Source organism: Lepisma saccharinum, chromosome 25 (assembly GCF_977018435.1).
Source record: "Lepisma saccharinum chromosome 25, izLepSacc3.1, whole genome shotgun sequence".
Lineage (NCBI taxonomy): Eukaryota > Metazoa > Arthropoda > Insecta > Zygentoma > Lepismatidae > Lepisma > Lepisma saccharinum.
The window spans coordinates 21,141,717-21,153,525 of NC_139253.1; the positions used below are offsets into that span (position 1 = coordinate 21,141,717).

At 35.5% G+C, this 11,809-nt stretch overlaps 1 protein-coding gene across 5 annotated transcripts in view; it reads right to left on the reverse strand.

Moving 5' to 3' along the window:
• LOC145978858 (serine/threonine-protein kinase VRK1-like) overlaps positions 1-7,857 on the reverse strand; it is a 79,371-nt gene extending 71,514 nt beyond the window's left edge. For 4 of the 5 annotated variants that reach the window (XM_083111741.1, XM_083111742.1, XM_083111739.1 and 1 more), the window contains exon 1: positions 7,563-7,857. The gene's annotated coding sequence lies outside the window, so the exon portion shown is untranslated. The remainder of the gene's footprint in view (positions 1-7,562) is intronic. The other variant, XM_083111740.1, reaches the window with a different exon arrangement.
• Positions 7,858-11,809: the final 3,952 nt, after the last annotated feature.

Below are 11,809 nucleotides of genomic sequence, written 5' to 3' on the forward strand. Positions count from 1 at the left end.
TACATTGCGTGTATGCTCTTTATAGTGAAAACTGTCTTTTACACTGTAAACTACAGCAACAAAAATGTCACAACCAAAACACTTTGTGTCACAACTAACACTATGTGTGTCACAACCGTAATGCTAATTTTAAATAGTAACAACTGGACAAAATAGTATTTTTGTTTATATTATGTTTGCACACATGGCCACTATTACTTTTGATTATATTACACATGTTACAAAACAATACTGAGTACAGAATCTGTTTTATTCTAATTGAAAGGTTAATTTTTGTTACGGTTGTGACATGCTAATCACTTTTTCTAAAATGAATGTTAATTACCATGAAAGTTGAGGCTATGCAATTCCTTTGATAAAAAACACACCACCTATGTCCCTACCAACTTAGAAGATCAAGTCGACCATTTTGGATTGCATCACTTGCAGAAAACACATGTTGCCAGATCTGCACCTAATATGACAATTTAAAAATGTCAAACAAGGTTTCACGGATATGGCCATAGTACTGACATTTCTTGATTTTTTTTTTTTTTTTTTTTTTGCTATATTATTGAAGTAAAGATGCCATGCTTTAATTTGTTACATGACATGTGCATATTGAAAATAATTTATTTTTTTGTTTGGTATCACCACTTCTCAAGATTTGCCCAAACACAAGCAACGGTCATTGTGCATTGGAGAGATATTTCTCTTCAAAAATACATGAATTCCCGTTCGAATAGATTCAACGATGGAAGAAAATACTTTCACGAACTACAGATATGCCACAGAAACTCATTTCCGTAAGTAGTTTCTCCTGTAAAATTGAAGAAATACGTTTTGCGGAAATGTAACAGTCACCCACCATCTGTGTGTCACTTGACACACTTCGCCCCTTCAAACACACAGCAATAAAGGCACCTTTCCAATGTATATTTTATAATGGTTATGTTTTCATTTTAGAGATTATCAGTTGTATTTGGTTAACACTATTAGTTTGGTGTCTTTTGCATTTTCACGTTTCCCTCTTCTTTTTGAGTGTCCATACAACAGACTTTTATGGATATATTACAACTCGGTAACAGTTTCATGCATCGGAGACACATTTCTTCATATTTACACAAGAAACTACTTAGTTTCTCTAAGGTTTCCAACGTTTGTCGAGGTATTTTCTTTCATCATGGAATCCATTTGACAGGGAAATCATGTATTTTTCAAGAGATGACGTAACCCCCTGTCGGTGCTTCCAAACCCTTTTTTTTTTAACTATGCTTGCCTAACCTAACCTTATCAGAAATGGTTCGTGGAGCTATCCGTCAGCTACCCGTGTATAATGTACAATTTGCACACATGATGAACACGATAGTAGGCATTTTTCGGTGAAGAAGGTTGGAAACACTGGGTAAAAATCTGATATTCCCCGTATACCTATAACTTCTTCGTTTTGTCAATTTTTGACATTTGTACTTACCTATCTGCTTTGCGAAACTCTTTAAGGTGTATTCACGTTTTTCGTCCCGGAATCAGTGGAAAATTAAAACTAAAAAAAAAATTGTTTGAAATTTTTGAGCCCAAATTTCCCACCGATTCCGGGCTCCACCCCAAGCACTAACGCGGCCCCGCCTCCGCTCTGGCTCCCCGGCTATATCTATAGAGTCCATGTTAAAGGCATGTTAGAAATTGGCCGGAGTCACCTGCCCCCAAATGAGCCCCAATCATCTAAATTTAAAGAAATCCATAACATCACACAAAACACCTTGCAGATGTTAGACAATGCTACAGGAACTTATTACCGTAAGTAGTTTCTTCTGTAAAAATGAAGAAATCTGTCCGGGGAATATCAGAGTACTATTATAGTATAAGGGAAACACCTATAAATCATATATTTCACACTTTTTTACATTGCTAACTTACTATTCTGCATTGCGGAACATTTCCTAAGGTGAAATAATGAATTTCTAACGAAAATAATGTATATTTCTTACATTAACGAGTACTGACTGTTGTTCCTTATTTCCCACAAACCATCCACGGGTAGCCCCCAAAACCATTGATGTTAGCCCAAAAATTCACAATAGCCGCACGAACCATCACGGGGACGAGGTATGCCTACTAGGTTAGGTTAGGCCTGTTAGGTTAGGTTCCATTAGCACTCCTTTCGTTCAATTTAGCATATACGGACAACATTGGCTTGTAGCAGCAGCAATATCGCGTATTGTGCTCTCGTGCAGAAAGCAAATGGCGGCAGCAGCAATAGCATGTCGGAAATAGATTTTCGTAGAAAACCACATGCATTCGCATTAAAATGGATCAAAACTACATTCCTGAAAATCAACAACACTACAGAAAATGATTTGCGTAAGTACTTTCTCCTGTAAATTTGAAGAAACCCGTGTCCGGTATAGTAAAGTGTTACCCAGAAAGCAAATGGCGGCAGCAGAAACAGTGTGTCGGACAGAGATTTTCGCAGAAAAAGACATGTTTTCGCATTAAAATGGATCAAAACTAGATTCACGAACATCAACAACGCTACAGAAAATTATTTCAGTAAGTACTTTCTCCTGTAAACTTGAAGAAATCAGTTTCCCTTATACTATAATGTTACCAATATCAGATTAGTAGCCAAAAATTATTCTCTATGTGAAAAATTGTGTTTGTTTTCGTGTCAAAAGCATAATGGCACATTGAACTATGTTCCACAATACCCAATTGGCAAGTCAGCCATTCTTTTATAACATACACCTCATAGCGAAAATTGAAAAATGTTTAAAATATCATATAAACTGCATAGCTAAGCAGCAAATAATCTGGAATAACTATTTCAAGCATTTATTTCTTATTTAATTTTATTTTTCATCACATTTCCCTACAGTGAAGTTGGAACACTGAGATGTGATCAGTTGTTAGTTAAAATCAGCTGCTTTGTAAACAGCTGAACATAATCAAATCATCCAGTGAGCTGTTCTTCTCTGTTATATGAAGAAATATTGATGTCTGGAGTATTGTTTACACTCAAGAGTTATTGATTTATGTAAGTATTAAGCTGTTTATTTGTTTATTAAGAAGGGAAAGAACAAATGTCACGTCCGTTACCAAAAACATGAATAAGTTTATATCACACCAACCCTAATAATGTGATGTAAGTGACTCTTGGTAGAAGTGGGGTTATGTGCATTGTTTATTGATTTCTAGTGTTTTCTGTTTTGTATAAAATAGCATTACCTGTGAAAATCCTGTAACGGACGTGACAAACTTTAGTGTAACAGACGTGACAAAAAAAAAAAAAGACTATATTTCTTGCTTGTTTTTCATATTTATTTTCCTCTTATTTAATTACTTTTAGAGCAGGGTCCATGTTTCTGGCCTGATTTTCATATTTCTGAAACAGTACAACTAAATTTTCTTTATTTATGTAATTCAAAATTTATTTGTTGTTGGGAGATGAGATTTAATTCAGTTTTCAGACAATACAAGATAGGACTAAAATGTCTCATAAAATAGGTACGCCTACCTAACCTAAAAAATATTTCTATAAATTAAAATGCAATTATATACTCAAAACTATAAGTTGTTTAATAAATGCATGGATACAAGAACTAATGAGGCTGAATTAACAACACTCAACTATAAACACCATGTGCAACTAATAGCAGAGCTTCAGATTCCATTATGCTACAAAGAAATAAAACTTTCCACATACTTCAAAATGGTATTAAACTGTTAATGAGAAGCGATAGTACCTATTTTTAACATGTTTTAATAATAAAATAACCTTTTATTAGGTTTAAAATCTATTTGAAAGAAAACCAGCTGGAGCTGACCAACTTCAACATGTGTTTTTTCACAATTCTAACAGAAACTTAATAGCAAAAGCATGACAATAATATAAATGTTCAACATTGCAACAAATGTTTATGTTAAATGTTACTTTTAGGTTATTTGACCCTAAATTTATTGTTTTGTTTCAGATTATGGCTCCCACTCCCAACAAGACAAGAATGGCTAAATGTAGAGAAGAGAGAAAAAAGAATCAAGAGCAGTGGAAGGCTTATTTGGAGAAAGATAAATTGAGGAAGAAGAAAGTAAGAGAGAAGGAAAAAAATGAATTGACCAAAAATAAAAAACTGTTAGCTGAAAGATAAAGAACGACAGCGGTTGTATAGAGCAAAAAAGAAGGTGATTCAAAATGGTGGTCAGAGTGAGCTCGGTTCATACAAAAGTCCAAGAACACTTGGCAAAGCAGTAAATAGAATAAAAAATGCATTACCTAACAGTCCTACTAAGAAGGTAGCAATAATTAGAAAACTGGTAAGAGAAGACTTAGGTTCAGAATTAAAAAAGGATATTGTGAATGCTAAGAAAACTGGACCAAGAAAGATTCAATCAGATTGCCTTAAAAAGAGTGAATGAGTTTCTCCAGTGCAATGAAATAAGTCGTCAAGCACCCGGGAAAAGAGACGTAAAATCAGTGAAAGACCCTGTCACTGGTAAACGCAGTTTATACCAACTGAGACACATGGTAATGGGTATTGGCGAGGCCTATGAAGAATATAAACTGCTGTATCCACATAACCAAATTTCAAAAAGTAAGTTTTATAGCTTACGTCCAAAACATGTGCTCCCGGTTAGTGATATGCCTCACACAGTGTGTGTTTGCATTAAGCATGAAAATTTTACATTTATGACTGAAACACTGTCTAAGGTAGCAGCCTGTTTTCCAAAAACTAACAAGGAAGTGTTAAATGAAGTATGTTGTGACACCGACGATAAAAAATGCATGCTTAATGTGTGTAATGAATGTACATATGATATCAGAACCCTCTTGCCTGAAGCAGAGGATTTACAGAAACAAATTAAATGGAAGGAGTGGAAGAATGTAGACAACCGACCACAACTACTTGAGAATTGCACATCACTGCACAGGCTAATAATATCATTAAATTCACAGTTGCGTGGTTTCAAAACTTATACTTACATAAAACGAGTTCAATCTGCTTATTTTGAATCCTGCAAAGAAAATGTGAAAAGTGTAAAAACGAAGCGGTAATGCAAGTTGAGTTTACAGAGAATTATTCTTTAATCCAGCAAGATGAGATTCAAAGCACTCATTGGAGCCACTCTCAAGTGACAATATTTACTTGCTGTACATGGCACTCTGACAAAGTGTACAGCTTTGGTGTTATAAGTGATGACCTGACTCATTCGAAGAATTCTGTTTGGGTTTTTATGAAAGCAATAATAAGTAAAATGAAACAGATAGCTCCATCAGTGGATCACATCATTGTTTTTTCCGATAACTGCGCAGGGCAATTTAAAAGTCGATACACAGTGTCTAATGTGTGTTTTTCAGAAGCAGATTTTGGAGTTTCGATGCACTGGAATTTTTTTGCCTCTGGACATGGGAAGGGGGCTGTTGATGGTGTCGGAGGCTCAATAAAGAGAAGTGTATGGAGAGAAGTTCAAGGAAGAAGAAGCTATGTTTATTCACCCTATGATTTTTTCAAGTTAGCAGATGAAAAATGCAAAGTCATACATCTTCTCTATGTTCCTCAGTCAGAAGTGGATTCTTTCAAAAATCACTTGGACCAAAGATGGCTGATTCTTGCAGAAATAACTGGCATCAATTCAATGCACCATTTCCAGGCATATGACAACAAAAACATCCTCATTGGTAAAACTAGTGGTGACCTGATGACAAAAGTGTACATTTTGAAGCCTGATGAGTGTGAACTGCCAAACCGTTTAAGATACAGTGATGTATACAGTGACGAATCTGACAGTGAAGAAAGCTTTGGAAATAATGACTTGGACAATGAAATGGAGTATGACAATGAAACTAATTTGAGTATTTTACAATACAGTGATTCTTTTTCTCATGATAAAATCTTTCCAGGAGTTTATGTGCTGGTCAAACTCACAAGTCATAAAAAAAATGAATGTCGCTATGTGGCCGTTTGCCAAAGCAATGTGAAAGATGGTGATGTTTATGTAACTTTCTTAAAAACATACGACAATCGAGGCAAAGTTTTCAAAATCAGTGATGAATGTGACAAAATTATCCTTTTTAAGGATATAATCAAAATACTGCCTGAGCCACAAATAAAGAAAGTTGGAGACAGAATTCTGTACCAATTTTCAAGCAGAATTAACATTTTAGAAAAGTGATAAGTTACGACCTGTGCTGAGCAAAACAAATAGTCTATAGACCTAGTGTCCACAAAGGTGTAATGTTCTTTTTGTTACTCAACCTGCTTATTAAATCAGAATTAGTCCATAACTAGCAGAATGTAGCCTAATCTCTTTCCCAGACCTGTTTCTTTTATGTTAATTAATGTTAATTCAACTATGTATAACTATATTATTATTACGTACAAGGTTGTATTACATAATATTAAAGTGTATTTTCAAATAAAAACTGTCATTATAAATTATGCACTTTTTTGTCACGTCCGTTACAAAGTTAAACATTTTTCAATAAGACATCAAAACTTTTAACAGGTCATACTTTATAGTCTTAAAAGAGCATATATTAACATTACTATAACAAATATTTACAAGTTAATTTATCTGTCCAATTAACAGAAACTATGAAAAACCCAACCCTATGTACATTACAGGGTGTTTTACACGTCACGTCCGTTACACCTCTTTCATATCAGATAAAATCAAATACAGTCAAGCATTTGGCATACAAATTTTTGTGACTGTACATTTCAGTGAGTACAACCTTTCTCAATAATTAAAATGGATACAAATCTTAGTGTTTTTTTTAATACTCTGACGTTGTGTACATGTCACGTCCGTTACAAAAGAATGGCTGAGTACGAACCATGCAAAACATAAAATATCAGATTTTAACATGTCTCCGATCTATGAAACTGGTAACGAGATCTCTTTCACGTGAGGCACATTTCAGGCCCAAATATCTCTATTGATTTATAAAAAAATAACATTTTTAGACGTTACAGTTGCTCAACCCAGCAATATTCTGGTACCAATTTGCATTTTTAAAATATAGATTATATAGTATAGTTAAGGAAGCACATTTTTTCATGCCTATAAACAACTACTCTCCACCCCCACTTCATATAGCTAGACCACAAAATGTTTATGAATAAAATTTCACATACATAGCATTTATTTTCTCAAAGTCATAAATAATGGAAATGCAGGTCAGTTGTTAACATCTTACCTTGAGTGAGAACACCTAAATACAATTAACCATGAACTATTCTATATATCAGTTGGTTCGGTTATTGTTATTCCGAGGTTCATCATGTTTGAGTTTTTCGTTCAAGATTTCTCATTGTAATAAAAAAAAATTAAATTTGCAGGATGTTCTTACTTGTGGGGAGCAGGTTTGGGTAACGTATCCTTAATGAAAAATTATGGGCTTCAAATGAAAATGTTACAAAAATTAGAAAGCATACTGAAGTAGTGATCAGACAATAAATACATCTGCTACAGAAATCAAAACCTACATACTTTTCGTGCAAGTTTTATACTAATTTAGCAGGGAAACCAAACGTAACATAATTATGTAAAATAAATACAATCTGTGACAAAATGAATACACCTACCTACATTTAACCATTAGGTTGGTTTCTATTGTAAAGAGCTGGAGAACTCAAATCGTTGAATTTCACCTATATCGATTTCAAGAAAGTAATTTCACTTTGCAGAAGATGGACCCTTGTACAGGACGTTAAACACGCGTCGAGTTATTGCACTTTAAAATTTGTTTCCAATCGCAATAAATTACACTTTCATTTCAATATAATGAACCCGAACAATGAATCATGTAAACGACATTTGCATTTAGCAAATTACTACCATCATTTGATAATAACAGAACGAGCAGCCATTTTGCCGAACTTACCCGACAGTCACTGCGCAGCGCAGCGCGACTACAGAGTGCTCACAAAAAATTGATAGTTGTTCTCTTTTTAATAATAATAATATTTTATTGTCATTATGCTTGTACAGTGGGATCCATGAGTATTACCGTGCAAATTGTCCATGACTTTTTCATCAGTTTTTCTAGGCCGAGTCTGCTGCCACGCACGTGTCAGCAGTAAGAATAAGCGTCAAATTTGCTGCTGCCACGTAATTCGTCTGCTAAGATGATGTTACAAATCGTAAGAACAGATTAAGACGAGAGAAATGCAAGTTTATGATTAGTGGGAATGAATGTACAGGTAATTTAGAACCTTTATCTTTAGAAAGCATTTAGCGATATTATTTTAATGCTAACAGAACTTAACATAACAACGAGAACATTTAGGTTTATTATTAGAAGAATGCTGAGGGACCTAATCTTAAAACATTTTTGTGAAAGTAATCGCTACAACTTCACAGTATGTGTTACAGACGTAATTGCATACATAGCATGATGCAATCACGATAAAACAAAGACCGAGTCTACTGCCACAGGATCTTTTTTTAGGTTCCAGCAGAAAAAGAACGTGGCAGCAGACACTGCCATTTTTTCTATTACATTCTATGTGTTTTTGAGCGATGGATATTTATGTATGCTGGTGCAGAAGTTGTCAACAGCTTGTTATGATTTTTCTTTTAATTCCTGAAGTTCTTATTTGGTCAAATAAAGTGTACGAACATGGTGATGGACAATTTGCAAGGTAATACTCATGGATCCCACTGTACAGCAATAGACAACGTCAAGAACAAAATACAAATGAAATATATTATAAAATAATATAAAATTATAACCAGTTTTATGTTTAAGGTGCACTAAAATACAATATTTTTAATGGACATTTCCACTCAATTCTTTTTACAACAATTTTATAAACTACACCCTCGGAAAATGACCGCTGCAAGTTCTCGCGTTTCTCTGCGTCCAGTTTAAGGCAAAAACGAGACTTTAAAAGTTGCGAGGCTAGCGTAGCGCTGAAAACACGCCCCGCCATGTTAATCAGGCGCGGCTCGTGCATAATTTTCCTGGGGGTTCACCAAAATTATGCAAAGTGGACTTATCTAAATCTCTTGAGACACTACACGCTTTGGTTCGTAGAGATAGTACTGGGAAAATTATCAAATTTTGGCCGGTAGATTACTGACAAAGTTAATTTGCTCTATGTTCAAATAACAGTGACAGCACCAAGGAGTGTGTGTGTAGGGGGGCGATCATTTTAATTTAAGATTTTCGTATGGTATTGTATTTAATCTCAGAATTCAGAAAATATTCTCGCCTCAATTTTGCCTCTTCCACTCTTGCCAACACTTTTCTGGTCCCACCACTGTCAAATAGACTATATTATTGGAACTGGATCCTGACCCTACAGTTAAACATACAAATCTCTGCCTGCTAAAATGAGCATCTATCAGTAATCGAACCCAAGACCCGTCGATTACAAGATAATTCTTACATAACTATTCGAAAGTATATCGCTAGATCAAAGCTATTCGATTCTATTCTCTGCAATATGTTTCTTTCTTGCGAGGAACAGAATTAAACAAGAATCAAAGCGCACAAGAAATATTAAATCAAAATATATTGTTCACCTACTTGCATTACTGTCCATGTTTGTAGAGAAAGTCCATTCTCCTCTCCTTTCTTCTTGCAAATTTATCAATAACAGCCTCGTTGAAGTCTTGGATGCTACCGATGAACTCCTTTTCTATCGAAAGCATGGCCAAAGCTGTTAACCTCTCTTCTGTCATTGTGCTCCGGAGAAAAGTCTTCACACGTTTAAGGGTGGAGAAACAGCGTTCAGCCTCTGCGGTTGTCATAGGAATGGTCACTAATATTCTTAATAACTTAATACACTGACTGAAAGTTGTATATAAATTGTTCCTCAACATGAACTGTAGTAGTGCTAAAGCTCCCGACACCTCCCGAAAGTCTTGACGCATGTAAAGGATTTCCAGTTCTGTTCGAATTTTGTTTTCTTCAATAAAGGGGTAAGCCTCTAGAGTTTTTTGAAGGAACACGTGTGGAAATTTATTTTCGTAACTGGCAAATTGATCTGAGAGAAAAAGATTTGCTGCAAGAAGATGGTTGGTGAACTGAAAGCGTTCCTTTGTGTGACTGATTATAACGTCGCAAACTTCTTTTGCAGCAACACTCTTTGATATGTTCGATTCCCGACACCTTCGCTTTGCTGATTATGAAAATACCTGGGATGATTCTTCAATTCTCTCAATATGTACGTCTCTTACTTTCTGAATTGCCAATTCGAACCCCAGCATTGCATCTTTAAGCTGTATAGGATCTATATTTAGGTTCTGTAATTGCTCATATAATATATCGACATGGGGCATTATGAGGTAGAATACTGACAACCAAAACTGAAAAGTTTCATTTTCTATTTTTAAGCGAAGACCTCTTGCCTGAGCTATGGTGGAAGTTTGACGAGTAGTTCTTTCAATTTTCTCAAGACACTCATTTAAAGATTCCTTGTTTTCTTGCACAACCTGGACTGTTCTAGATTTAAAGTTCCATCTTGTATTTGAAACACGGGGTACTTTTTTCCCAACAATTTCGTTTAAAACTGCAGTTCTTTGTGAGGAATGTGAGAAAAAAGTGGGAATTTCGCTCAGATCAGCAAAAAACACTCGTACATCTGTATTTTGGCTGGTTGCTTGTGCCAAAATTAAATTTAAAACATGAGCATAACAATGTATGTAATGCGCGTATTGGAAATCTTCCCTGAGCAAAGTCTGAACACCTGAGTGGCGACCACTCATGACATTCGCACCATCATAACTTTGCGAAATAACTTTATTAGGGTCCCCAACGATTTGCATTAAAGCTTCTCTGAGGCATGCCGATAGAGCTTTAGCATCATGGTCAGGGGGAGTGAAAAAGCCCCAAAACCGTTCGACTGGGTTTCCATTGGGCAAAACATACCTCAGAACAAGAACCAATTGAAAAATTGATGAAATGTCTGTTGTTTCATCAGCAATTACCGATACGAAGTCTGCACTCGCTATTTCATCTTATATCTTTTCGTGGCAAATTTCAAGCATGCACGATAGCAAATCATTTTGAATGTCCTTTGACGTGCCCTTAAAAACAGTTGCTTTTGATAAGTGGTCCCTGAGGGCAACGTCAAGTTCAGAACTGAAATCAACGAGGCCACGAAAAACTCCAGGATTTTGTGACTCACTTGTTTCATCATGCCCCCTGAGCGCTAATTCAAACACCCCACAAAATTTTACACAGTCAACTATTTTTGACAGAATGTACCTGTTTTTACGAACCTGATCATTATGTCTCTGAATATTAAGTCTGTACGCGTTGTCGAGTTGCTGTCGTATGTCTTGCTTCCCCAGAAGATTGAGCTCTAACTCAGAATTCATGTGAGTCTTGGAAATTTCGTGTTTCTTGATTTTTTGGGACAAGTGACAGAGGTCAACAACTCCTGTTTTCGTCCATGATACTTCGCCATCCACACTAAATAATAAACAAGGGAAACAGAATAACCTGTTAGTTTCACTGCACCCACAAATCCATTCATTTCTTGAATATACATCCATGTTAAATTTCCTTATGATTTCCTTGTACTTACTTTTCGATAGCTGGGTAATGTCCAAGGGGGGCGTCGGCCGACCAACACGCTTTACCTCCAGTTTCCTTTCAAGGGACAGTGACGAAAATTTTGTTTCCGTTAGGCTTTTCACCATAACATTAGCCATTTGAATAAACTTATTTCTAACTTCTCACACAGCAACAACTACACTCCTTCCAATACACAATCCACCCACTCCACTCAACGTATCACCACGCCAAATATATTTCAATCACCAGCCACGCACTTCAAAACAAACTAACAAGTATGGAGACAATGACACGTAACAAAGT